This window comes from Chiroxiphia lanceolata, chromosome 9 (assembly GCF_009829145.1).
Source record: "Chiroxiphia lanceolata isolate bChiLan1 chromosome 9, bChiLan1.pri, whole genome shotgun sequence".
NCBI classification, from domain to species: Eukaryota; Metazoa; Chordata; class Aves; order Passeriformes; family Pipridae; genus Chiroxiphia; species Chiroxiphia lanceolata.
The window spans coordinates 10,660,099-10,687,728 of record NC_045645.1 but is presented as its reverse complement, the minus strand read 5'-3'; the positions used below and the strand labels follow the sequence as shown (position 1 = coordinate 10,687,728).

The following is a 27,630-nucleotide window of genomic DNA, read 5'->3' as shown; positions in this document are numbered from 1 at the left end:
GGAGATGGAGCATGTAATTGCTCTGGTAGGGCTGGTGGTGGGATCATGCAGAAGTTAGGAAGGAAGCTCAGAAGTCTTTTAGTTGGGATTTGCTCACAGATGGAACTGGTAGTGACAGCAGACCAGGGATCAGCTTCAGCCAGCAATGACTCTTTTTCTCCTGTTTCCCTGGGTAACCTCCTTAATCACTGAGGATGTACAGTGATGTGTCACCTTCCGCTCCCGGCTCGCTCCAAGTGCCTTGTGATGTTTCAAGCATCCTCATTGCTCTTAATTTCCTTAAGTGTTAAGAAAAGCAATACCTGCTATCTGTAAGGTAGTGCTTGATGGGATAAAGTGCTTTGATAAGCTCTTAATTATAAGGATTCTTGTAATTTGTTGACTTCCCTTCCCAGCAATAGTGGGATGTTTCTAACACAAGGCCTTCTCAGCAGTGTCATTTGAAATAATTCTGCTGATTTCATTAACTTTCACTGATTTTTTTGCAAGTCGATCACAATGATTGATTGACTGGGAAAATAGGTTTTATCATCCTTAGTCTCCAAATTGAATAGTTGTAGCAGTTGGATTACGTTAATCCTGGAGTATCCGCCGCTGGCTGATTTCCATTGCCGAGCAGAGCCACCCCCGCCTTGTCCCCCCTCAAATTAGGGGATTAAACCAAGAGGTGCTTAAGCTTAGCACTCATTTGACACGTGGTTATGCAAATTGTGAAGGAAACCAAGAGATTCTCGAAACTTAGCTTGAATATCGGGCATCTTCAACAAAAATAGCAACAGACAGTGAAACTAAGGCCCAGTTGCAGGAAATATCAGAGATCTCTGTAGCCCCGTGAGCAGGTGGAGGGAAACAGATACGTTTTAAACAGGCAGGAGGCAGTAGCTTGTGTGATGTATACAAATATTAAATAAACTATATCATTTACATACAGACATGGTAGGTGAAAGATGGAACAAAATGCCTGGGTCGTCTACCACAGGCTACAAGGGAGACTCAGTGTGGGACTAAATAATGAATAAAATATCATTGCAACGATAATGTTATATTGTAAATAATTCCATTTGTTTACCCTACTGTGGCATTGAAGTTCATCTCCCTTGGAGACTTCTCTGACTTTTGATGCTGTTTTGCTTTGCATATGCTTGATTTCCACCCCCCCCTGCTTTCCACAGAACCTTCATAAAGGTTCAGGAACCGACAGGACTAAGTGAATAATTCACAGCAAATAATTCCTTGGCTGAATTTAGCATCTTCATTTCTGTAAAACAGCCCTACACCACATTATGTATGTTTTGCACTAATTTATTGTTAAATCAGTTTTAAGCATGAATTCCCCTCAAGCCACCATCCCTCTATTTTTATGAATAGAATATAAACTCTAGCCTGGAAAGAGCTGGTTTTAGAAATTAGTTTATTTGTGACTGGAGAAATGTGTATTAGTTTTTTTTTCCTCAATAGCTACAGTATTGCTACTGGTATAAATATGTCCAGACATAATGTTGGGCAATGTGCATCTCATTTTTAAGGTAATTTTTAAAATTCATTTAAACCATTGAAGTTTGATCTCTCAAATGCTTTAGAAAGGGAACACAAGGCAGTCACAAGAGATCTTCTGGTTTTTTCACTCGAGAAATCATATGAAGGGATATATTTTAAGGAAGAAATAGTGCAGTTACTATTAATATTTTTTACTTCACTTTTACCTTGGAGAGTAGTATTTTTGGAGGTGACAGCTGCATAAAAATACTAAGTTATGCTTTCAGTGGATGAAGGGTGTGAGTGTGTATATTGTAGATGTAGATCCAGATTAATATTTACTCCTGAATATTAATCCAAAGATTGGAGTTCAGTGTATGTAGTGGATTCTCCAGTGATGTAATGCATTTGATTGGGAAGTATCTCAGGACTCCCTTTTAACTCACTATATGTATCTCTGCATGTGCTTGTATGTGTCTGAAAAATGCAAATTCAAGCCACGCTACCTGATCCACTGCCAGACAGTGCCACTGGTCAAACAGCAGCTGCCCCACTCCAACTGTCTGGCAAGGGGGGCCAGAAAATTACTGGGGGTAATGACACCTGTAATAAGCTCCATGAGATCCATGGATGGCAAGTGCTAAAGTAAAGGTGTTGCAGTATAAAATTCAGAACATTTATCTCTGCACGGAGACTTGTGGTATTCTTTGGCATGCATTTGATTAAGTAATTCTATCATGGCTAAAACAGAGACCTGAGGTTTCTTTTTCTTTTTCTTTTTTTTTTTTTTTGTTTGTTTGTTTGTTTGTGGTTTTTTGTTTTTTTTTTGTTTGTTTGTTTGTTTATTTGTTTGGTTTTTTTTCAGGTGCCATTAGAAGATGCATCTCCTGCCTGAGAAAGCCAGGAGTTTCCTAAAATCATAAAAAAGAAGGAAGAGATCCCCAAGCTTGAGACAAATCAAAATACTTTTTTGGGCAGAGACAAAAGTTTGTGAGTTGTTTGCGTTGATTCTCACCTGGAAGTTTTGTGTCTGGAAGTTTTGAAGGTTTGGGGGAGAATTGAAGTACGTCAGTGAAGGTGGGTTTGGTTTCCTCATGGGAATTTTGGACTGAGTAGTTGCTATGACCTGAGGCATTCTCAGACACCTGATGGGGCTTTGAGCAACCTGATGTGACGAGTGGCATCCCTGCCCATGGCAGGGGCTTGGAATGAGATGATCTTTAAGGTCTCTTCCAACACAAACCATTCTGTGATTCTATGACTCTATGAAGCAGTGTACTGACCGCAGCTCAGATATGAGGCCTTTGGAATTCCTGGCTCTGGAGCCCTTTCCATTGCACCGCAGGGGCATTTTGTTTCCAAACCCGTAATGATGAGACTCGTGTAAAGAAGTGCTAATTTGCTCTACTTTGAGTACACAAGCTGAAGTCTCCACATGCAGGGAGACCTCAATATCAATGTCAAGATGTGAAGGTAGAAGTAGTTTTTTGTTAATGTTTCATTCCTGTATGCAACTTTTTGAGTAACAATTAAATGAGAGCTCTGGGATGAGCTGAATAATGGTGAAACAAAAGTCCCCTCAGCGTGCTCCCTGCTTCCCTGTTGTCTCAGAGCAGCGTCTGCTGTAGCTGCTGGGTAGTGTGGCAGGGAAATCTCCTCCTCATTTCCATTTCAAACTCTGCCTCTTCTGAGACGAGTATAATCAGTCCCTCACTGCAGTTGTGCACTGCAGCTTCTTCACTCCCGCTCCCTCTCCCGGGGCTTGCTCCCGTGCTTGCCCAGCTGTTTGTGGCACTCTGCTTCCCAGCTGACTCCGAGGCACTGGAGCTCCGACAGCTCTGTGGGAGCACTCCAGCACGCTCTTATTCAGAGGCACTTATGCGGCTTTTCTGCTCAGACATCTGTGTTTAAGGAATGGAAATTAATATCCCTTGCATATAGATCTCTTTCAGCGTGTCTCTTTGTGAGGAGGGGTTTGCAGAGAAGCGTTTGTGCATCGATGCTCTGGGTACAGACACACGTCGTTATGCCCTTTCTGTGCAAGTCGAGGGTGTTCCCAAAGCTCAGGGTGTTAATCACACCAACAGCAAGCTCTTCAACCCAACTGAGCATCCTGCCTGTCTTTGGCAAGTATTTTTGCTCAATGCAGGGAGGAATCTGTACTGGAGTTGGAACTAACCCCCATCTCTCACATCCTGCTTGGTACCCGAACTGCAAGCCCGCAACTGTGGCTTTATCCAATCGACATGTGAACTTGGAAGATTTTCTATCAAACTCCTCCCTCCAAAACCAGGCAAGAAGACATCAGGAAGAAAACTGCTGGGGCCTCGAAGTCAGAGACACCATAATTTAACACCAGAAGGATGCAGGGCTTGAGATTTGACCTATATTTTTGCCAAGAGTTGTATTCCTCACAGAGATGTGGTGGGTGGGAGCATATTGGTCTGACAGACTGCACGTTCAGTGCTGTTTTGTAGGTTTGGTTCCTCCTCCCATCCTCACCCAACCCCCAGAAAAGAGAGAGAATGGAAGGAACTCAACATAAGAAGTGCAATAAGGGTACATCTCAATCACATAATCAATAGGGTGTTTGACAGCTTTATTCATCTTTTATCACCCGTGATTTAAGATAACAAAATGTCTGAGGCAGCCATTGCCAAACAGCCCCAGGTTTGCATCACAGAAGCCCATTAAGCAGGAAGAGCTGTTACTCCTGTAATAAATATGTGACACGGGAGAGCAGGTAAGAGATTGGGGCCAGGGAAGGTGGTTTAGTCAAATGTGTCAGGTCACACTGACAAAAGGTTAACACCCTGTCACGTGGCACATGCCCGTAGTCACCAAATTTCACAACTATCAACACCCCCAGCAAGGCTCCCTCTCCCATGAGGTACAGTAACCACAGATGCCCTAATGATCTTACATATGAAGGAATATGTAAAGCAGCTTAAGTCTCATTCTCTATCTATTACAAGCTTGATCTCCTAGAATTAGACAAACTTTAATCGCTGTCTCACTGCTGTGGTTTGCGAGCTCACACATGAATTTCTTCCTTGCCAGGGATTAATTTTGCTGTTTGGTGACATCCCATTGAAGGAGTGGACAAGAAGAGCAAGAAATATATCTGTGCACAGGCGGTGCTTCTCCTTCCTGAGCACTGCCCAGTAGGCCAGTCCCTATCGACGGAACTGGGTCAGGCCAGAGCTTCCCAGAGAAACCCTCAACATCCACCTGTGAACAGCAAGGGAAGTTGGATCTATCGTGGCTACAAGCTGTCACTCAAAAGTATTTCTGCCTTCAAAGTCCATTTCCAAGCAGCAAGAGCAGACACCTTCCTGCACAGGGGAGACAGCAGCCAGGAAAGAAACCTCTTGTGGGACAACCAGGCAGAATCCCAAGGAAAAGAAGTCAGCATGGGAAGGAAGGGCGATGCCACATCCCACTGGGCCCAGAATGCCTCTTGGTGTCTACACTGGATCTGAGCGACCAACCTCCGCTGCCCAACCGCATGTGAATCTTTCCAGCTGCTGCCTGTTGCCTGCTCACAGCTGGAGAGGGATGGTGCTGGGCGAGGGCTCGGGGGTCCCACGCCCCAAGGGCAGCTTTTGGCTGCAGCCCTCTTTGCCACGGAGCCGGGAGTGATGGCCAGCGCAGCCCTGCTACCACCCCCCCCCTGCGCTGGGAGGACTTTCTTCAGCCGTCTCCCGAAGGAAGGAAGGGCAGAAGGAAGAGCCGGCAGCCGGGAGCGGTGAGAGGAGCCACGAGAGAGGTGCCGCCGGGGGTCGGTGGGGTTTGGGGAGAGCGCGGGCAGGCAGCGGGTTGGGAGCCGCGTCCCCGAGCACGGAGCGAGCGGAGGAGGAAGGAGGGAGACAGAAGGAGTTCGGGACCGGCGCTGCTGCCCGGGGGGGCCGGGGCTGCCGGAGGGGGGGGGTCCCGGCGGGCACCGCCCCCTGCCCGCGGGCCGGGCGGGGCGGGGGGGCTCCCGCTCCCCGCGATTGGGGGGATGCGGTAGTGAGGGGGCTGCAGGGGACCGGGGCTGCAGGCGACCGGCGCCGCCACCGCGGGCCCGGAGCCGCCTCCGCCCGCGCAGGCTCCGCGCCAGCAGCGCGGCGCAGCCAGCCAGGGAGCGGGGCGCGCAGCCCGCCCGCCGCTTCGGGAGCAGCAGCAGGAGGAGGAGGAGGAGGAGGATGAGCGGGGCGCTGCGGGGAGCGGCGCCGGCTGCAGGTAGGAGGAGGCGGCGGGATCCGCGGGGGGAGCCGCCCGCCCGCCGCCACCGCCGTGCGCGGAGCGGGTCCCGGCAGCGCCCCGCGGAGCCGAGCGGAGTTGGGCGCAAAGTTTGTCCGCCGGGAGGGAGGCGCTGGCGCGGCGGAGCCGGCGAGGAGGCGGGGAGGGATGCCCGGGCAGCGCGGGGCCGCCTCGCTGCCGGCCGGGACGGGCGGGCGGGGATGCGAGCGGCAGGAACCGCGGTGCGGGGCCGTGCGGGAGGATTTAACACTTGCAGAGCCGCGCACAGCCAACTTAGAGCCGTACTGAGCATCTCCGTGCTGCGAATGAACGTGAGACACCGCTTCCTTTCTTATTTCTGTGTGTGTGTGACTCGATCAGGGTTTTCTCGCCATCCACCTCTGCGTGCCAGCCGGGAAGGAGCAACTTGAACCAGCTGTCCCTTCTTGGTTTAATATTTGCAGCCCGAAAAAATATTTGGTTGCCCTTCTGCTTTTTTCTCAACGCCGCCTTGTAGTGGAGATGATTAATCAGTGAGGTTAGTGGCCAATTAGGCATAACCTTGTAGGAAAATAATTATGCCAGGATATATGGGTTTGATTACTGATGTGTTACAGAATACACCCAGATCTTGGTAGCTGTTTCCCCATGTGTGCAAATTCAGGGTGTTCTCGATTTTGAGTGAAAAATCAAAGTGTAATGACAAATACGATTTTACTTGCAGTGGAAGACTATTATTTTCCTTGCCAGTGAAATGTATAGCAGCTTTAAAGTAAAATGTGTGTGTGTAGATACAGAGAGGAGCTCTTTTTTTCCTGGTCAGTCACAAAATGTTTTTCTCCCTTTTTAAATATGGTCTTTCCAGTGCTGCTGGTTGCTTTGACTGTTTGGTTTGCAGACATGAATTTCTTTTTGGTGCCCTCGGAGTCTCGTGAGAAGAAGTGCACTGCTGTGCCTTGTGAGGCTGGTCGTTTTAACTGATCTTGTTAAATAATGCTATTATTAAATGATGGCAAATGGAAGCAAATGTGTTTTTCATTGCCCACAAGTTGTGTTTCTGAGCTAAATTTCTTTTTATGGCTGAAGAGGCTCTTGCACTGCAGTATTACAATACAGCCATATTAAAAAGGTCCTTGGAGCAAATAACCCTCTAATGCTGCAGCTACATTTTCAGTAGACTTCAGTAGTTTTTTGGGAAGTAATTGTGTTGGATTTAAGGAATCTGGGCTGAATTGATTGTGCTTTTTTTAATTGTGATGTTAAACTGCTTGTAGATATTCATGTAGGTGATAAATCTAACCCCAAAATCTAAAGAAGCAAAGCTCCAAACCCAAGGCTTTATTTTTAATGCAATCATTTGTCTTCCCCCCCCCCCCCAACAGGTTCTTCTGGTATTTTTTCTGTCTTTTTTTTTTCTTTTTACTTCCTTCCTTCTTCCTTTAATTGACAGGGAGGTCTCCAACTAGAATATCTTTTCTTAATGAAGTAGAGTGCAGTAGTACCTGATACCATCATTCTCTTCCATGTATGGTTTACTCTCTCTCTGATGCTGCAAGGAATGAAGGCAAGGAAAACTAGAGATAAAAGGGAAGGAAGATTCCTGAGGCCAATGATATTGGCAAATTGAGAGATTAAGGTTTATTCTGAGGAACCTCACCAGGTTTTACGTGGTTTCTTAGGGATGTAATGCTGAAAGTGTAGGTCAGCGTGTCTCCTTCAGTGATCCCGGTGTGTACTTGGGAGGTGTGAAAAGCAGACATGGAACTAAGCTGCTTACCTCCTAATGTCAATATTTGGTGCTAAAAGTTTAATTTTGAGCCAAAGACAAGCAGGTTCGTTCTTCTCTCTAACTGCAGCTCTTAATTACTGGTTTTGGTTTGCTCTAGTAGACAAACACATAGCTCTTAAAATTGAATTAAATGTATAAACTGCTTGAACCAGAACCGGGAGAGAGAATAATTGTGTTTGTTTTAAATAATAAATAAAAAATTAGGCTATCGCCCCAATGACTGGCTGATTACAGTCTTGCCCTGATCACTCAAGCAGTGCTCCAAGCACCTCTCCAAGCAAGCTCTCTGTTTCCAGCACCCTTTTCCTGGATTGGAGGCTGGAAGTGCTTGGGGTGACGTGTGGGCTGACGCCTGTTTGACTGACAGACACCTATTGCAGAGTGGCACCCAGTGCTCTGTGATCCTGCCCCTATAATGATTTCCTCCAGAAAACTGACAGAGAATTAAAATGTTTACAGCCAGGTCTTGGAAGGGTTCTTTAAGATGCAGAGAGAAGGGTAGGGAAATCCATCCATTTTTAGATCACCCTAATCCCAAGCTTCTTTTCCTGTACTCATGCTAATTTTTTATCGATTCAGAAAACATTTCCACTCCACATAGAGTAGTCTTACAAAGAAATTAAAGTGGGGAGGAAGGAGTGACTGAAGAGGCAATACTCCAGTCTTTTTTTCAGGTTGTTCATGAAACTGAGGCCATTGATGAACAGTTGTGTGCTTTGAAATTAGATTTCAGTGAGAGGACTAAGCTTTCCATCCTGTGCTTGCTCTAAGTGCCAGGTTATCTGGAACACTACTTATTGTAAAGATGCAACATCAGTGTTCTCCTGGTCAAGCCCATTTCTCCATTGGAGCAAAACCCATGGGAATCATTTCCCATGTAGATGTGAGGTACTGTGTGCAAAAGGAGCTGAGCTGGAGTCAAGACTGGTACCCAGAATGGCAGTACATGAGCAGCAGGGAATGTGAGTCAATCACTTCTGAAGTTCAGCTCTCCCCTTACTGAACTTGTGTGTGTGCTGCAGATCAGGAACATGGTTTGTGCTTCTCTAACCATCTGACTCTGACATAAAATCCCTTTGCAGATCCATCTGTGCTCATCAGATGAGCCAAAGTCATGCTTGTGCCTGGTATTCACGGTCTGGTACCAACCTTTAATTTTACCACTCAATTCCGTACCCAAGCACTAGGAGTGTTTGCTGTTGAAGTAGGATGCTGTTGGAGGTCTTCCATCACCCTGTTTCACACTTTGTGTAGGGAAGTAAGCATGATGTTGCAGCCAGCCCAGCCTGGAGCTGGCAGATAGGGATGCTTTCACAGTGACACCTCTCTACGAGGGGCAAAGGAGGAGGGTTCTGATACTGAGAAAGTACCAAAATGGATATATTCCCTGTGCTCCCCATTTATCTGCCTATAACTCCTCTTTTGGATTTAAAGGATATCTTTCTGCTATCAGAACTCTAAAGAAGGAAGCAAGTGGCATGTTTGTGATTTTATGCTTTACCAGAGATGCAAAAGCAGGCTGGAGGTGAAAACAAGCTGATATTAACTGCTGCTAAGAGCTCTTGGAAGAGGGAATGAGAAGTATTGTTTTGAGTAACCTGAATAGCAGGTGGAAATGACCCTATACACAGTGTCTATAAAACAGCATGTTGGATAAAATGGTCCTATTACAAGAAGTGCAGAGGGCAAAAATCCTAAACAGTCTTGACAATCGTTTTGGGATTGTTCTGCAAGAAAATCAAAGGCTTGTCAGTTTTTGCTTTTATGCACATAAATCACCTTTGCTCCTCCCGTTTCAAAAAATGCACTGGGTCAGGACTTTTCAGTTTGCCTCCACAATATTGTGAATACTTACAGTAGAATACACCTAACAAACAACAGGAGATTCCTATTTCACAGCACTTTCATTTTTCATCAGTATGCCAAGTTAAAAAACCTCCAACTTCCCTTTAAAATAGCATGAAGATTGTGCAAGCCAGTTAAAAGGGAGGAGAATACATTCCGATATTCCTCTTTTATATCCCCAGATTGATGCATTCAACAGCCAACTCCTTTGATTCTTCCAACATTTAAACATGAGTGACTTAGTGGAAAAACACTATGTGAATATTTACTCCTGTTTTAATGAAGCAGGGTTCTATTGAAGTCAAAGCAACTGCAGCTGTTTCCTTAGGCTGAGGATATGGCCCAGTAAAGACTTTTCTAATTGGCAGGAGGCTGGTTTGGTACCATTCCTTGCAGGGCAATATTTTAGAGAAAAAAATAAATCTGCCTAACATCAGAGGGATTTCTCATTTGAAAAGTTAAATGCTCCTCAGTGAGAGGTGAAGGTATTACTCCAGCTCAGAGAGTGTTTTGCCTGACTAATATATCCAAAATGTATGTTGGGATTGCCCAGCACTGATAATTCACGCACCTCTGGAGTGGAATACAGCAGCCATTCCGGGATGGAAACATTATGCAGGAGGGGTTTAGGGAAGAGAAATGAAGAAAAATTAATCCAATTGAAACTGCAAGGGGGATTTAGGAAGCAGAATGCAATTATCCGAGTTGGATATTGGCCAGGACATGTTAGTTAACATTTTTACTCTTGCAGGAATTATCATGGGATCTTTAATGACAATGAATGGTCAGGGCTGTATTTTACATCTCATTTGAAAGCCTGAGCTTTCATTTCTTCATGAGGATGAAGTGAATGCTTTGCCTTCCTTCAGGATGAGTTGCTTTAGTCAATCTGCTTTCCTCCCACAGGCTCAAGGCTCTCCAGGAACACCTGCCTTGCAATTCCACATGTCCAAGGGTTTTCTTTACCCTGAGCTGCTGAATTGGAAGGAAATCCAGACACTCAGCATTGCACATCAAAGCCCAGTTCCAATTTACATGGGCTTCATATGGAGAAGTTCCCCTACAGTTTGAGCTGGTCATGGCATAGAATCACGGAATGGTTTGGGTTGGAAGGGGCCTTAAAGATCACCTGGTTCCAGTCCCACTGCCATGGGCATATTTACCTCCTTCCCTAAGCGGTAGTGTGCTGGTTTTCTCCCCTCTTTTATGAGGACTAATGGATGAAAGCATTATCTGTCAGCAGTAAACAGATGATAAAACTTACTGGAACTGGTGTTTCTGAAGAAAGGAGTTGATGCATAAAATACTTTCTTCTCTATATTCCCAATTTTCCTTGTAGCAATCTGAACTTGAATCTTTTCTGAAACAAACTAACAAATGAGCATTTCTTCACTGTAAAAAAGTCATTGTCTCGTTACAAATGTGTTTTTATATCAGTGCTTTTGGTATTCAGGCAAGGAAAGCTGTGGGATGGCAGTGTGCTTCTCTAGGGGAAAAGAGGCTTCAGGTTCCTTTGGAGGTTTAGGGATGGTGTGTTTGTTGTGGTTGTGGGAACTTGGAGGATTGCTCTGTGTCTGCTGAGTTACTTTTTAATCTGTTTATCAAAGTGCTTGCAGACTGTCTTAGAGGTCATGAAGCAGTAGCAGATGCTGGGAGATAAAATTAGATATACATCCAGACTTCACTCTTTAATTTTATTAACAAAAAGGACGAGGTAGTAGTAGATACTTTATTTTTCTTTCCTACTGGAAGACCTGTCCTGAGATTTTGGTTTCCTGCAAGCTCAAACATAAGTAGACTGTACTTCTAACCCACATACGCCAGTGATACTCATGTGCAACACAGATAATTAAAAGATAACAGGGTTAATACTCTCCTTGTAGCAAAGATTTTTGCTATTTATATAGTAATTTTCCCCAAAACTCTCATGGTAACATCAGTGTCATTAATTTAAAATACCATTTCAAAATCACTCAAAATACACATAATGTATAAAGTGATACATTTTGTATCCAGGGACTTTCTTTCTATGTTTTCATGTATTTGTGGACAGTTTGGATTGTTGTGTGGTTTGTGGGAGGATGGATGAAGCCAATATCTACATCCATGTGTCCTGAATTTCTGGTTAAAAGTAAAGAACTGACCACTCCAACTTGTTACACAGTGTGATGGTGCTGTTTGTATGAAATTTGTGGGGTGTCACAGGGGCAACTTTGAGTGCTGGGTAGAGTCTCATCGTTCTATTACTGTCAGGTTTACCTCAACATACAGGTGGATTTTAACTATGCTCATCTCCTCTTAGCGTGTGAATCAAAATCCCGACTCCGAGCTTTCTAAGGTGTTCACAATATGTGGAATATAATGTTAAGGGTCAAAAGGAATCGTCATTGCCATCCAAAAGCCTCAGAGGAAACCACTCTTCCTCATCTTTGTAAAATAACAGTGGTTTTGGTCCAAGGCTTCTTAGATGTGTAAGGCTGGATTTTGTCCCTCATAAATAAAGTGAATGGGCTTAGGGACTTCCCATGTAAATAAAGTGCCCATTCCATCTGCCTCTGTGTGGCTTGACCCACAAAATAACAACAAATGCTTCCACTGCTTGAAAGAATTTGATGAATATATTATGCTGGCCAGGTGTAAAGCTGTGATCTGTGACATTTCATGCCTCATGTGGGCATTGTGCTGTCATGTGGCACAGTGGGCTGCATTAATAGAGTCTTTGGGGATAAAGAGAGAGAGAATATGGACAGAAGCTGTTGTTAGGCAAAATAAATTATAGAGTAGCTCATCCAGTGTGAGAAGGATTGAGAGTGATGTAGTTTCAAACATCATTTTTTCAGTAATTGTGCTGTTTGAGTTGTGACCTACTTTAATAACATTCTATCTTTTTTAATATTTCTTTATTCATTACATTTTATACACACTCAGGTGGTTTACTGCATACTGTGGAAATTACAACGAAGGTCAAGTGCTCTTTGTGAGGATAACTTATTACTGAAAATATTAACTGTTGTCATTACTGTTTTCCAACATGAAATTTTATTTGTCTGGTGAATGAAGAGATGATGTTGGGCTTGTGTTAAAGTGTGTGATTACTGTCAATAGACCAAAGTCCCTCCAGTCATAGGTCTAAGATGTACATGATCACTGAACAAGTCTCACTTTCAATTGATTTATTTTTCCCTGCACTGCTAAGCTGGTAGAGGCCCTTATCAGAAACATCTTTCAGATTAGGACTGGTTTATATAGATTTAACATTTAAATGCCTTCAGTAAGCTGAAGCTAAACTGAGAATTGCAACTTTGGTATTGGAATAACCATGCTTACACTTGGCTTTGCAGCCTTTCAAATGAGCTTAAATTCATGCTTTAAATTATATTAGTTCAGTATTTTTCATGTGGAAAAGGCTTTGGTCCACAGGAGGTCTGTGCAGAGTTGGAGCAGAGCCTTAGTTAGGGTACAGAGCAGGCTCTCTATGGCTCATGATGGTGTCAGTTAAATCACAAATGCTCCACAGTGGTTTTCCATACAAACAAATTTCCAACAGTGGCCCTGTGGTTAGTAGACATGTAATTGTGAATTGTGAGAGTTTGGAAAAATTTGTCCTGGGATCTGGACATCACCTTAAATCATAATTCTGCTTTGGTAGAGCATGTTTAGGACTTGGCTTAAAACTGTGGAAATCCATACTGTTGGGAAAAAAAGGAAAGCCTTGCAGCATCCCTGCTATCTTTACAAAGCCTAACAGGCGTGTTGGATACTAATGCATAATTTTTTACACATTATTGAAATAGAATAATTTTAGGTAAAGGTCAGCTGTTCATAGTGTCTAACACGTTTCAGTTTTTATTATGCATATTTGAGGTTCCTTGAGGAATCAAGTCTAGAAAGTGTAGAAAGAAAACAGAAGGGTTGCAGTGAATATTCACCCCTTTGGCGGTTGCAGCAGGTCAGGGGTTGAAGCATTTCCAGCTTTCTCATTGTGTTATCAAAATTCTCCCTTGCTGTTTGATGTGGTGGACCTAAAGGTTTCCTGATCCAAAGCCAGAGAGATCTCAATTTAGGAGTCATGGGTATCTAATTTTCCTTCTGAACTATGTAATTTGAATTCTGTATGGTCGTGTCTTCCAAGTGTAATCTGGAAGAAAACTGGATTAATTAGGTAAGTATCCTGCTTTTAAAGGTTCTGGACTCCTCTGCTTAGGTTTGGATTAGACAAGTAGGTTAGGAAGGCAAGAACTGTTTTATAGATACAAAAATGAGAGATTTTTAGCTGTCTGTTTGCTGAGTGTCATAGAGCTACATTAGACAAAGCTTTCGTGTCACCCCAGCATAGGAATAGTGGAACAGGAGAAGGTTAGCTCAGAAAAGAAAGCACTTCTGCTAAAGACTTCGTGAAACCACATGGAGAACTGAATAAGGAATTGTCTTTTCCATTTAATTAAGTGAAGGGTGTCATACAAAACAAGCAGGCAGCAGGCACAACAAGAGCTTCACACAGGTTGTGTTCTGCAGGTGCCTTGGGATGCTGAGGGTCCTAAAAGCTAACACAGAACAAACAATCTTCTGGAAAACTTTGTGGTGGGACTGAGGACCCAGACAAGGGGTGGTGCTGCTTCTGGTGCAGACGCGCCAGGCTCGCAAATGTCTGGAGGCTGGAAATGTGTTGTGGTGAGTTATCACAATATGTGTCTGCTCTCGGGGACTGCCAAGGAGTCAAGGTTACTGCACACAGGGCCAGCTGGCCCTTTGCTGAGCCAGAAGGGCTTTCTTACACGGAGGTAAGAACTCAGCCAAAAGCCAGTGTAGTTCAGCATCTCCTCTCCCCTGCTGTCATCTGGGTTTCTCTTGAGTTAAAGCTATTTGAGGATGGGAGATGGTAAAAGTTGTTTCTAAGAGACAGGCAGCAGTGCTGGAGAAAAGATGTTTTGTTCTGGCAAGGCACCCAGTGTGCAAAGGTGTAGAAAACTGAAGTAATCCGTTGTGCGGATGATTTTGCTGTATTTTTAACCAGTGACTTTGGCTTAAGCCTGTTATTTCACTTGGAGATCCGTGCTCTGCCCTTGGTGTTTGACAGTGTAATGATCTGTCTGCTGGAGCTGCTTGTTCTTCTTCAGTAGTTATGTTGGATATATCTGTACCTGGCTCCACAGCTGTACAAAGCTTGCAAAGGGACCCAGCAGAGTTTTAAATGCGTGTATTAAAAAAAATGGTTTAGAAACCATTACATTGCATGTAGGTCATGTTTAAAGCTTTGTTCCAAGCTCATGGCATGAAAACTCCGTTTTTATTGAAAGTGGAGAATCTTGGGTAATTGCTTGACTTGAGGAATTAGGGCTCAAGAAGAATGCTAAATATCATGAGACTTGTGATAAAATCTTAAGCACTGTCTAAGCCACTGAAGGGCTGTCAGATTGTAATTAGGTTTGATCATTATCAGCTTGAGCCAGATTTGCACACAGGTTACTGAGACATGGAATGCCAGTGCACCATTACCAATTCCTCCAGCAACTCAGTCCCCAGTGGAACCCTTCCTTCATGATGGTGATATGGACTGATCAGGCATTTTTCTTCTTTCCTTTGTATTTATTTCTCTATCCTTTAGAGGTTTGTACGAGCTCAAGTTATCTAGTCCCTAGTCACAGGAGGCCATGTGGAGGAATGATCTTGGCTGAACATCACTGGTGGTCCTGTGGTTTATGGTTTGCCCAATTGTTTCTAATTCTGGAGATCAAGGAACTACTTTTGATTCTAAATGGTTGTCTTTGAAATAGATTGTTTTTCTGTGGAAATGCTTGGTTTTTTTCTGTAAATTTCTGTATACAATTTTTGAAGAAATAAAATAATAATCTGGCAGTAAGTGTCACCTTATGCAGGGTCTTGGGGTACAATGACACTTGTTAGTGGGAGGACCCAGAGTAAGTTTATTAATAATTCTGAATATTAGAGACTGTTGCCTTCAGATTATCACTTCAAGTGCAAATACACAATGGAGATCACACATGGCAACATTTAAAAAGCCAAGTTCAGATGCTGTAATTGCACAATAGAGCCACTTGGAATTATTTAATGAAAGAGCTGCACAAAAAGGTTCCTCGTTCTAATTTCATTAATAATGTATTTTGCAGTTGGCTGGAGACATTTGGCTGGCGGCTTTTCTTCCAGTGTGTTGTGGAACAAACCAGTAACCAACTAAGATTTCCTTATTGGAGCTATGTTGTATGTCCTGGCTGCTGAGAATTTCACATTGGCAAGGAAATCATAGAGCCCAGAAGTGCAAACTAGGGAATGGAATAGCGTTTTTTACCTGTCAGCAGGTGTTAACAGATTGGAACAGAGATGGCAGCAGTTGTGCTTTTCGAAGGAAAATGCCATGTCCATTGAAGCTAGTTAATGTGATGTGTATCCTGATTTATTTTCCCCCTTTATTGAAGAAGCAGAATGGACACACTCTCACTGGCTTGACAGACTTTCCCAAGAGCAGTTTATGCAGCACCAGCCTCTTCTGCCAGTGAGATTTCTCTTCCTACCTCTACCTATTAGTTGCAAACATCATATTTTACCTTGCAAATGTCGTGTGCTGGCTCTGTGGTTCTGTTCACCTTTGTGTCCCCTGCAGCTCCCACACCTGATTGGGCTCCCAGCTCTGCAGTTGCTTGGATAACTCACTTTCTGCCTCATTTACTCCCCAATGGCTGCTGAACAACATTCCCTGAATTCAGGGCCAGCCCAACTTCATGACTGGCTGCTGAGGATGCTGCAGTAGCACTGTGTTTAGTGACTTCTCTTTAAAGATGTTATAGCCTTGAGTCTCTGGAATTGTAAAGCTGAATTTCACTGGCTTCACTGGAAGGAGGGAATGAGCACTGGGGAGAAAATACACCACTGAGGGTAATGTGAGGAATTCCAGGTAAGTGATTCAGCAGAGTGGAGCTGGTGCCAGGGGTGGTAAGTGTTGGGATATCACTCTGTGCTTTACTGAAGTAAAGCAGAAAGTTATGGTTACCTGACCCATCCTGAACATCTCTTACCAGACAAAGCCATGTGTTGAGTCACTTGTGTTGTTGGTACTTTGCACTTGAAGAAGTGTATGCCCGCATTTTGGAGAGGTTTACATTTCTTTCACTGAGCTTAAGACCTCCTCTAGAGACCTAAAACAACTTGAGACCACTGTCTGAGTTCTGACCTCTTTTCAGCATGATGCTCTCAGTAACATGGAACATGAGTCAGGGCTGTGAGCTGTTCCCCAGCAGTTGTTTTTCCCTGTGCAATACTGTGTATTCAGTCCTTAGTGGCTCAGAAGAGAGAGTCTTTAACTGATTCCCTTCTCACAGGTACATCTGCACCTTTGTGGGTCCTCACTGATTTGGTGATCACTGGCTTCAAGCCTGTGGGGAGATAAGCAAGTGTGTGTGTGTGATTTTTTTCATTTCTTTTGTTGATGTTCTGGTCAGTCAGAGCTGAGCCTTTTTCACTGGAGGCTTGTATGGGCAGATTGTGGCTTTTTTCCCCATGTGTTTATTTCTAATATCTTTTTTCCATCCTATTTAAGGCCCTTTTTAAAACCCTGGGTGTGTAGTTCCTGACTCTTTTGCAGTTCAGGGACAGCACTGTGACTGCCTACCTTGTGCCTTGCCTTAACCAAAAAACCCTTTTCATGTGCATATCTTACCTATTTTTTTATCAATTTTCCCACCTAACTAAAAGTTCTTGGTTTGGTTTCAGAATCCCAGTGTCTTAAGCATTGGAAAGTAGCTGGTATTTTTACCTGAAACATCCTATAAATACCATGCTAACAACAAAGGAGCAAAATGCTACCTAAACTCAAGTAATTCTGACTTAATTCCTAAGCTAATTGGGATAGCTAATAGAGTAAAATTGGGGCTGAGATGTGGCATTCGTGTGCTTTGTTGTATTCAGGTGATCATCTGATTTATAATTGTAATGTTGGTTATCTTATAGGTGACATGTTATTTTAGATTGCAGTGGTGAAGTTGGATGGCTGCTTGTAATTGTGTTGGAGGATGGGAGAGACAGCAGAACTAGACAGTGATCCCGTTTTCTTGGTGTTTTTCTCTTGGAGGAGGCTGAATCTGCCTGCCTTGGCAGCGCTCCATAGCAGAGGAGCTTGCAGTGATGCTGCAGTTTTGTTGGTGCCACTGCAGACACAAAGGCTAAAACAAATCAAACTGAGCTGAGAGGAGCAGATGGGGCAAGTGAGAAGTTGGGAAATCATTCAAAGTGTTAGACACCGAACGATTTCAATTTTCCCGAGACAAGTGGGTGCTGTGGCACAACATGGCTCTTCCTGACACTCAACACACGTGTGACAATTTTGGAATAAAAGCTGCATCAGGTGTTCTCTTTCCAAATTTCCCTGCTGGAGGGAGAGGGTTTGCATTTGGCAAGGATAACTGTACAGGGGGTGGGGCAGTGGGAACAAGATTATCATGAATCCTTTCAGGTGTTTTGTTGACCACTCTGAGCGGGATGTGTGTAACAAATGAGCCAAGTTCCTCCTTTGGAGGCAAAATTGGAATTTTTAGGGATATCACAAAGCTAATAGAGTAAAAGAAATCGGACAGAGATACTACTTTCTTTTAAAAATGTTGTTTTGATTTTAATGTTCTCCTTAAAGGATACAGTTTCCCCCAGAGGGTGGGAATAACCAAAAGAATAAACCCCTCACTTTGATAAATATGAATGTTGGAAATTTAGCTGTCTTCCTGAGTGCAAAACCCAAGTAACAGCCTTGAAGATGGGAAAAAGTCTCCCAGCCTTTTCAGTCCTTAGGATGGTTCTACCTCGTCCTAGGAGTGGTTATTTTGGGTGCTGCATTAATAGAATCTCAGGTAAGGCTGTCACTGTGGCCTGAGCTTAGTGTTTCCCCTGCTTATATTGTTTATAAAACTTCAGTACTAAAAGGTGTAGAATGTGGGGAAACTTGTAATTTTGAGGTGGAATGCCAAGATCTGAACTTGCATGAGCTGGTAGGATCAGCTGGGCTGTACTCCATCAGTAATAAATCCACAGGAATTCCTTGGAATGTGTGACCTGTATTCCTCTGTAACATTGTTCTTTTAAGATTCCCGTCTAAGGGGTTTGTTTTTTTTAAAGGCAGCGAAATGAGATACAAAGAATTTTGTTCCCACCCGGTTATTGCAGCTTAGACACGATTTTGCAGTATATTTTGTTTGTAACTGCATAAATAGCCTGTAGGTAATTCCTGCTTTAAATGCTGTGGGGCACTGAAAAGTTGAGCTTAGGAAAAATGTGTATGATAAGGCATAGTTCCAGCAGAAAGAAAAGGAACTTAAAAAGCATTTGAATTCTTTCTATCCACCCTACAAAGAAGAAAATTGGTTTGCAGGAAATACAGGTCGTGGTGCTGTTCTGGCATCTTGATGTTGCTGTTTTGTAAGTACACTGGATTGCTGGCAGCACAATTTGGGACTCCCATTATTACTGCTCTTTGCTGTCAGACCTAAAGGCCAGTTAATATCCCATATCTGATCTAATGCTCCTCACACAAGAAAATTTAAAAGGTCCTGTGAGTTTGGTGGATTTTTTTTTGTTTGTTTGTTTGTTTTTAAATAAGTTACTGAAAGCCAGATTGGAGACTCTTCCTGCTGTTGCATCCAGAAGTCAGTAACTTCAGTAAGGACCCAAGGATCAGGGATTCTCCATGAATGGGGCAGTGAAGTGAAATTCTTCTCTTCTTCCCTCTCCATGGTTTAAACACAAAAGAAAAGGAAACCTTGTGTTACTGTTCCATGGGTTTTACAGACACAAGTTTATTATTGGAGAAAAGCCTTGGTTTTTTGAACATGGCCTTTGATTATGAGATTAATCTAATTTATTTGTGTTTGAAAAAGTATTAAAGGCAGCTGTAGTCTGTGATCTAGGTTGTCTGGTTTGGGTTTTTTATCAATATAATACTTTGTGGATTAGTCTAACTTCACTATTTTCTATTCCAATGGGAATGTGGGGTCCATTGAAGTACATGTCACTGGGACACAAGCGTTTGACCAGTTGCTATTTGAGTCAACTGACTTGGATGACATCTAGAAGACCAAAGGTAGATGCCTGAGTTCCTGGGAATCATAGGTAGGGAATAAAGAGAATATAGTTTTGTGGGAAAGGCACTGCATAGGATCCACAATGAAGATGTATTGAAGACATCCCACAGGGAGTGCTTTCAAGCAACTGTCATTAAAATCCTATGTTCTGATAGATATCACATTTTTGAGGGTGTGTGAGCATCATGAGGATAGTAAAGATATTCTTTTTCAGATTTACAAAAAGCCAAAAGTAATATCTTTAAAAATGCGTTTATTTTTATTATTTTTTTGTATAAACATGCAAACCTGAGCAAGCAGAAAGCCTTAGGAGTTGTGTGTATCTGATTGAAATGCATGGATTCTTATATGTAAATTATTATTGCATGCAGTTGCATGAAAAAATGGAAGAGCTGGGTTTAGGACCCCTTGAAAATAATCTATTTCTGTTAGACATGCATATAATTTAGATATATGCTTGTCTACGCAGTGTATAATTTTTCAGTGGCTCTTTCAGAGGTAATTGTGGAAGGCGAAATGTGCTGTGTGAATGTGGTACTTCACATTGTAGAATGCTGCCATGAGAAAATATATGATTAGTCTGCAAATAATCTCTTCAAAGGCCCCATTACAATCCTGAACTCTCAGATGGCTTGGGTAGTCTTTGCTATCACTTTGGAGGGACAGAGAATGTTAAAACCATTTACATGTATTGTCACAAAATAATTTTATGGGGTTGATCCTGCCTGACACGGAGCTTCACGCCATGATGGAAAATTCTTAAATGTTTGCTTCAATTTGATGCTGAAGAAGCACTTAAAAGCGCTCATTTCTGTAAGAGTTATCTTCTCTCTTTATATCCAATTCATAGATTATGGTCAAGTGTTCATTTTTATGATATTTACAAGAAATCAGCAGTGCCAGCTTGCTCATAACACCCTCCCTCTCCCCCCACTCGCTGCCCAGATTCCTCCTTGCAGCCTCAGGGAACAAAGGGAGCTGAGATTCTGAGCCATGCTCGGATCTGATTTAATAATGCATTTTCCTATAGGACACTTGTGAGAGGCTGAGTTGTTTGAAGTCAGAGTCTAAGGTTATGTCCATTATGCTAAAGACAAGAGTGGTGGTTAAAAAGTTTTTGAGCTGTCTAAATATTTTAATTTGGGATGAAGTTCTCAGTCTTGTATTTGCCAGCCATGTGTGTCCATGTCCTTCCCTCTGCTCAGCCCACAGATCCCTAGGGATGGTCTTCACTCGGATTTCTCATTCCCTTAGTGGTAAAGCATCCCACCTTTCTCTTTGCATGGACTGGGAGTTTATCAGGCAGTCTGCTCTGGGCATTGCACTCTTGGAAGAAGCTTGGATTCATGTGGAAATCTCTCTATTCATCAATTCATCAAACAGAGTTGAGCTGTCCCTTAAAGCATTAGCTGCAAAATCTGTTTGTGGAAAAGTATGCTGTTGGATCCTGGATTAACTGCAGGTGTAGTGGGGGGAATGAAACCTGTTCAGGGTTTGTGTAGAAAATACCCAAGTCTAGATAAAACATAGATCAATAACATGCCAGTATGTGTGTCCTGTCAAAACTGAAACATGATCTCATGCTTCCAGACTGGAGATGACTCCTAAACATGTCACAATACTAGTGATGCTTCAGGATTAACGTGGAATTGCTGGAATTGGATCAGGAGTGTTCTGTACTGAGTAACTTGACTTTCCTAATTGGTCATGTGTGATTATTCTGGATAACAGCATGTAATGTTGGTATGGTGGGTAAGTATTTGGAAAAGAGATCGCTGTCTGAGACTGGCCCCAACTCCTAATATGGGATGTCAGCTTTGCTTTTCCTTAGAGAATTTGTCTGTGGCTTCCCTCCAAAATGGAATTGGGGGTTTACAGTTGCCCTTTAGGAAGGATATTCCACTTTAGTTGGCTGTTTTGGTCTACCATCACTAGTAAGGCTTTTTTTTTACAGATCACTTAGGATTACATGACAGATTAGGTGAGAAAGAAAACATGTGTGGGGTGTTGGTGGCCTAGTCCTGAATCCAGACTGACAAACCATGTGTTCTGAATTGAGCTAATTGGGAATCCAAAGCACCTGTTTGTCCACTTGCAGTTAGAAGAATCACTCTTGTTTTATTCCTGCTTTTGTTGCCTTGGGTGAGCAATGGTGACTTGCTCTCATGTGGTGTGTTCTCCTTTGTAAGAGATATTTTAGTGACTTTGGAAGTGGGAGGAAGACCAGCTGGCTGTAAAAGAGGTATGTAGGATTCAGTCTCTTCCTATAGTTGATTTTGGTATTGGTTATGCTTGCTCAGGTAACACATTTGTTTTATTCTGCTGTTTTGTGGCTTGGCCTTTGTGTTCTCCATGAAGGAATCGTGCAGCTTGGGCAGCACAGGGCACACACCAGTGCTGGTTATATCCCAAATGCTCCGTGCTGAGGGAAGGTAATAGGAAAGGTTGTGGTGAGGGAGCTCTGAGGAGCAAAGCATGTCACACGTCATCAGACTGCAGAGGTGTGGAGATGACACGTTGATTCTGTTACTCAGTGCCCTCTGGGTGCCTGTGACCAGCTGATGACACTGATTTTTCACAGAACTTCAGTTGCCTTTCACAAGTTCACAATAATTTATCAGCCTACAGTGCACCTACAGTGAGTGGTTCTTTTTGAACCTCAGTTTGTGTTCTGTGGAATTAACGGTTTAAAAGGTGTGTCCACAATGCATTAAATAGCTAGATTGGTTTGGGAATTCAAATTTCCTTCAGACTGTTTGGTTACCATAGCAAGCATAGCAGGAAATGTTTGCTGAATATTGGGATTTTGTTTGTTGAGATACACTAGAAATGCTCATAATCTGAGTTAGTCTACAATAGAATTAATGGAGCCAGCAGAACAACCTTAAGCAAGATTTACCAGTGCCCCCTGTTTTCAGGTAGTGGTCGGAAGAGTCTTATTCTTTGAAATAATAAGTCTGCTTATTTCTGTTTAGAGTAATAGGTAATTTCCTTGGACAAACCAATGGAAGCAAACAGTGTGTTTGAGGGGACACAGGCAGTGAGCAGGAATGATTTCAGCTGAGGAGCCTGTTGAGTTCCTGAGGCAGCTTTCAGCTGGTGTATCGGCTACAACCACCATTTTCTGAATCTTGTAATGTTTTTCTAGTGTGAATTTGTATGTTGGATTAAAAACCTGTTAATAAGTGAAAAAAAGAGTAAATATAAAAGAGGTGGGAAGGATCCTGTATAAAGAAGATTCCCTTTCTGTCCTGGGAGTCTGACTGATGGCAGGCAGTGCCAGGAAAAAACGATTCAGGGATCCTCGAGATAAATGAACCTGCTGGACAAAGTCTGGGCAGGGACATCAAGCCCTAGGTAAGTGTATCTATGAAACCTGTTGTTGTTTGTTTTCCAGTGATGTTTCCTCACCAATTTTTACTCCTCATACAGAAACTAGTTTTGGTCAACAGACCCCTGTTCATTCTTGCCTGTCATTGTAGCCAGGGCTTGTGACCACACCTGAGCCCCCTGTTGAGCCCCCTGAGTTGTGCTCTGTGTGCTTCAAGCTCACAGGAATCACTGTGTAGTAAACATGCACTGAGCTCCTCTATATCTGTCCCCACGCTGAGGCTGGGCTGGGATGTGCTGACCTTTCCAGGAAGCCCTGGGCTCCCCTGGAGGTGCCTCCCTGCCACCCAAGATCAGTTCTATGCACAGTTTGTGGCTGGTATTTTTGGCAAGGTTGTATTTTATTACTTTTTGAACCTTCCTCTGGTCAGACTTGCTGTTCTGAGGTGAACAATATCTGCTATTATTGCATTAAAGCTGTGTTTGGTGTATTTCTGACTCACAGAAAGGCTCCTGCAGCTCAGAGTAGTCACACTTTAAAATGTGTATTTATAAATTTAAAATTACAAACACTTTTTTGCTGGGGTGTTTTAATTGTTTGGTTTGGTTTGTATTTTTTCTCCACATAAGCCCCATAACAAGCTGATCCTTTGACTCGCCTACAGATAAGATATTTCCAGTGAGAGAGGCTGTATTATGGGATTCATTTTGGAAGCTATCAGGGAAATTACTGTAGGCTTTTTGAACAAATTAGTCAGCATGTGGAAGGACCACAAAAAGGCTTTTTCCCTTAAGATTTTAAGTAAGATCTTATGAAGGGAAGGAAAAAACCCAATGCCTGGTAATTAAAGAATTTTTTAAATAATGAAATAAAATTATGCAAACTCTGGTTTTGGACTTGGGCAAGTTCTTAGCTGCTTCTGCTAGTGAAAGTTTTATTTTAAATTAGGGAAAAGGAAATTACTTAATCACTGCTTCAAATGTGTGTGTATATATGGGGGCGTGTGTGTATCTGCAAGATGTTAAAGAGTTTGGATTTAGGATGATGTTAAAAAATTTAATGTACAACTTGTAGGTGTGAAATGATCAAGGCGACTAATCTGCTGGGCTGTGGGAACCTCAGGAGCTCAGCCAGTGATGAATATGATCAGCTGAGTTCACCTGAAGTGCTTATCCTGGGGAAAAAACCAGGAAATCAAATCTCTAGGTCTTTCACAGGGACTTTTTGATTATTTGAATTGGAGAGGGGCATTTCTTGGTGCTTGAATTAGGTTAATGTTTTGTGGGTATACTGCAGAGACAGGAAGGACCCAGGGCATGGGGGAACTGGGGAAACTTTTCATGGACTTTTCCTGTTGAATAAAATGATGTCATTGATTCCTAATGACACAGGTTATAAAAGGAAAGAGTCATATTGTTGGAATAACTTAATCTGATTCTTGTAAATGTCTGACACATGGACAGTGGGATGTTGAACTCCAGTGAGGGTGTAGGAGAAGAGCAGGTGTGGCTCTGGAGGATCCCAGCAGTAACCTGTGAAACTTTACACTAAATAGCAAAGAACTTGGAAATGTGCCTCATCTGTGCATGGGGCTAATTGACTTCTGTGCCATTTGGTCTGTAGGCTTGTTTGTATTCAATGTACTCTTTGGATTCGCTCTCTCTCTCCTGTTCCTTTGTGCATCACAGACCTTGAGATCAGACAACAGTCACACTGAAACCAGAAACCAGTCAAGTAATTTTTTGGCACACTTTCACATCAAAGGACGGATACTGTGTGTGTGCATCTTGCATAATCTGGGATATATGAAACCTGAGACCATCTTCTTGTAAATACGTCTCTAAATATTTTTTTTAAGTTTTCCTCATTGGGTGTAAGGAGAGTCTCGGGTTCTCTGTGTGGTTTCACCATCTCCATCAGTGTCCATGTGTGGGGTGTTAGTGCTGCTGTTACTTCGTTAGATGCTCAAGGTGGATTGTAAGGGAAGTCAAGGGAGTTGTGTGAGAACCCCCTGCTACTTTACATCCTTCTTTGTGTGCCAACACCTGTGATGATTTAAGTTTCACAAATTCCCTGCTTGAACTCCATCCCATTTTTGGGTGACACAAACATCTGCATGGGATGTGTGGTTTCTCTCTCCTCCTCTTGCCTCTTCTCCCCAGTGTTATTTTCTGGGTGGGGGTTGCACATTAAAAATAACAAAAAAACCCAAACAAAAAAATTCCCACCTGGAATGACTGAATTTGTCACAATAATTAAGTATGGTAGCTACTGCTCTGGATGAGTTTCACCTGCTAAGAGCTACTGCAGTCAGCACCATATGGTGGCCTTTTTTTTCCCTTTTTAATAGACTTGGAGCAGCAATTTGTCTCACCGGTGAGGCAGCACCACAGCATGCATTGCTTAACAGAAACAATGTCAGACTGGTGAGCTTTTCATTTTAAGTTTCCAGGAGCATTTAGCTGAGTTTCAGAGCCTGGTTTTTGGCACTGTCTATTTGCATTGGAACTCTTTGACCTATAAAAGTGAGGGGCTGAAGGACAGAAGGGCTTGATTTTCTGACCAGAGACTCCTCAGTACTTCAGCCTTAATGTTAGCAAATAATATGCTAATATTTACCTGTTTCTCAGATTTATTGCCAAGCTCCTGTCAATGTCTGTATGTCACTTTGAGATTGTGGAAAGAAAATTATTGAAGATATGGAAAATATAATTGTATTTGATGAGTGGACTGAAAGTGCAGGTGGAGTTATGGGTATGCGTGTGCTGTGAAAGAGGGCCTGGTGCGAGATCCCTGATCCTCTTCCAAAACACAGAGCAGGGTTACAGCACCTTGATGCTGTCCTTGAAGGCCTTATCCCTATCAGTGCTGTGGTGATGTGTTGGTACTACTTGAACCTTTTTTTTTTTTCTTTCAGTTCCCAGAGGTACTCACATTTTCAACAACTCACTGCACTGTGCCCTATAAACTTATTTAGTTACTGCAAATCCACAAGTAGTTCAGGATCCTCCTTATCTTAAAGCTTTGCTTTTGTGATTGACAGACACAATGAATACAAAATATGAATTTTTGCATACTTAAGCTTCCTTAAAACTTGGGCAAGGCTGCTACAGTTGTGCAGTACCTTATTAGCCTGGAATGACAACTCTAGAGTGAAACAGTGACCTGGTAGCGCAGCAAGTTAACTTGCAATGCACAGGGCTTGTGTTTAATTCCCCCTTCCATTACTGACTCTGTGCAGTGCCAGGTAAATTGTTTGGGTTAGGGAGGCAGCAGGATTCCCAGCCTCAAAGGGCCATGGGAATACACCTGCAGAGCACAGTGGGTCTCACATCCTGTGCTATGGGAGGCTGTAAATAGCCCATTTCAGACCCTGGCAGCTCCCCAGGCAAAAGTCGATTAGGGTTGTGCTGAGTCCTCATTCAGATGCAAGAGCTGTGGTCCTGGTGTCTCACATCCCTCCTCCCTGTCCCCTAATTGGGCCTGGGATCTTTCAGTGTGTGATGGCCATCTAATTCTGGATCAATATCTGGGGTTACTTTTGTTATATGATAGTGTTGATAACCCCATTCTGCAAGTCGCTCGTTTGGCGATAACCGAGTCCTCTGCTTAATTAGGAATATCTTCTCAAAAATAAGATCTGTATCTGGGTGAAATGCAGGTAACAAATGGTTGCAATTAAACCTTATGTAGCACATTTCCTACATCTGTCCTGTTGTGTTTCTTTTCTCTTTCTTTAAAGGATAAGAATGCAACATTTCTAGAGAGTACAGGTGTTGAAGTTCAAGATCATCTAAAGTGAGATGAGTTTGAACTGTCACACACCCAGCCTTGTTCCTGTCTTGCATCCTTGTGTTTTTTAACTGGAATAAAATGCACTTTTAATTTCATGGAGCTTTAGGAACAATGGGGAGCTCTGAGTGTTTTTTCTTTTTAAATTAACCAACTTATTTGGAAATAAGATGGGACTTTTTGTGTGGGCAATGCCCCACCTGTGGACCAGGCAGTTGCAGGATGGAGCATCCTCCAAAATGTGGGACTTTGCAATTCCAAAGGCAAACTTCTCTTTAATTTTGCATCGAGAGTACTTGCTCTGCACAGGAGATCTTTTAATCTGAGTTTTGATAGGAGTGGGATAGAAAGAGCTATGTCTGGGTGTTCTCTAATGTGATGGGAGAAGCAGGAGCATAGGGAGGGTGGTGCAGTGCCCAAGAGCTTTTTTTTCTTCACAGTCTTTTAATTTCATGTATCTTTGCCACTTGCTAGTGCTCAAGTACTGTTCAAATGGGTTTCGTTTGCAAATTTAAATGAGCTTGCTAATGTTCTCATTTTAGCAATGCTATGTAGAAATACTGATTAAAAATGTCACCCAGTGGTTTTAATCCGTGAGGAATAGGCAGTTCTTGAAAAGAACATCTACTTTTTTCTCAGTACACCTCCACCTCAGCAAAAATGGTGCTGGTAATGTTCCTTTGCCTGAAAGGCATGTGTTTGGCTGGCTTTGGAAAAAGTAGGAATTTGCTCTCTATTTCTGAAGTACCCATAAAATTCAATTTCTTCAACCAGCTCTGGGTTTGAAGTTGAAAGTTGTGGTCTGAGGGGAATCTGGCCCACCTTGCAGTTACTGGGGGATTGCCTTGAGCCAGCCTGCACTGCAGAGCTTCCCCAGGGCCCAGCACCTGTGGAAGCCTTTGGTGAGGTGTTGTAAACTCATCAAACAGGGGTTGTTTGTCCAAAACCTCTTTCTGTCAGAAATTTTCTGCTCAGCTGTTGGATCTGCTGATATTTGCAACACAAAGGATGTTTGTGAGGACACTACTGTCAGGGTCCTGTTTTTTAGTAGTCAAGAGAATGTGTCCTGCAGTAGGAGGTATTTCAGAGAGCAG

At 42.9% G+C, this 27,630-nt stretch overlaps 1 protein-coding gene across 11 annotated transcripts in view; it reads left to right on the top strand.

Moving 5' to 3' along the window:
- Positions 1 to 5,091: 5,091 nt before the first annotated feature.
- DAB1 (DAB adaptor protein 1) overlaps positions 5,092 to 27,630 on the top strand; it is a 435,450-nt gene continuing 412,911 nt past the window's right edge. For 9 of the 11 annotated variants that reach the window (XR_004358564.1, XM_032696507.1, XM_032696516.1 and 6 more), the window contains exon 1: positions 5,631 to 5,700. The gene's annotated coding sequence lies outside the window, so the exon portion shown is untranslated. Of the gene's footprint in view, positions 5,246 to 5,630; positions 5,701 to 5,935; positions 6,033 to 27,630 lie in introns of those variants that run through there. The other 2 variants (XM_032696501.1, XM_032696503.1) reach the window with 2 other exon arrangements.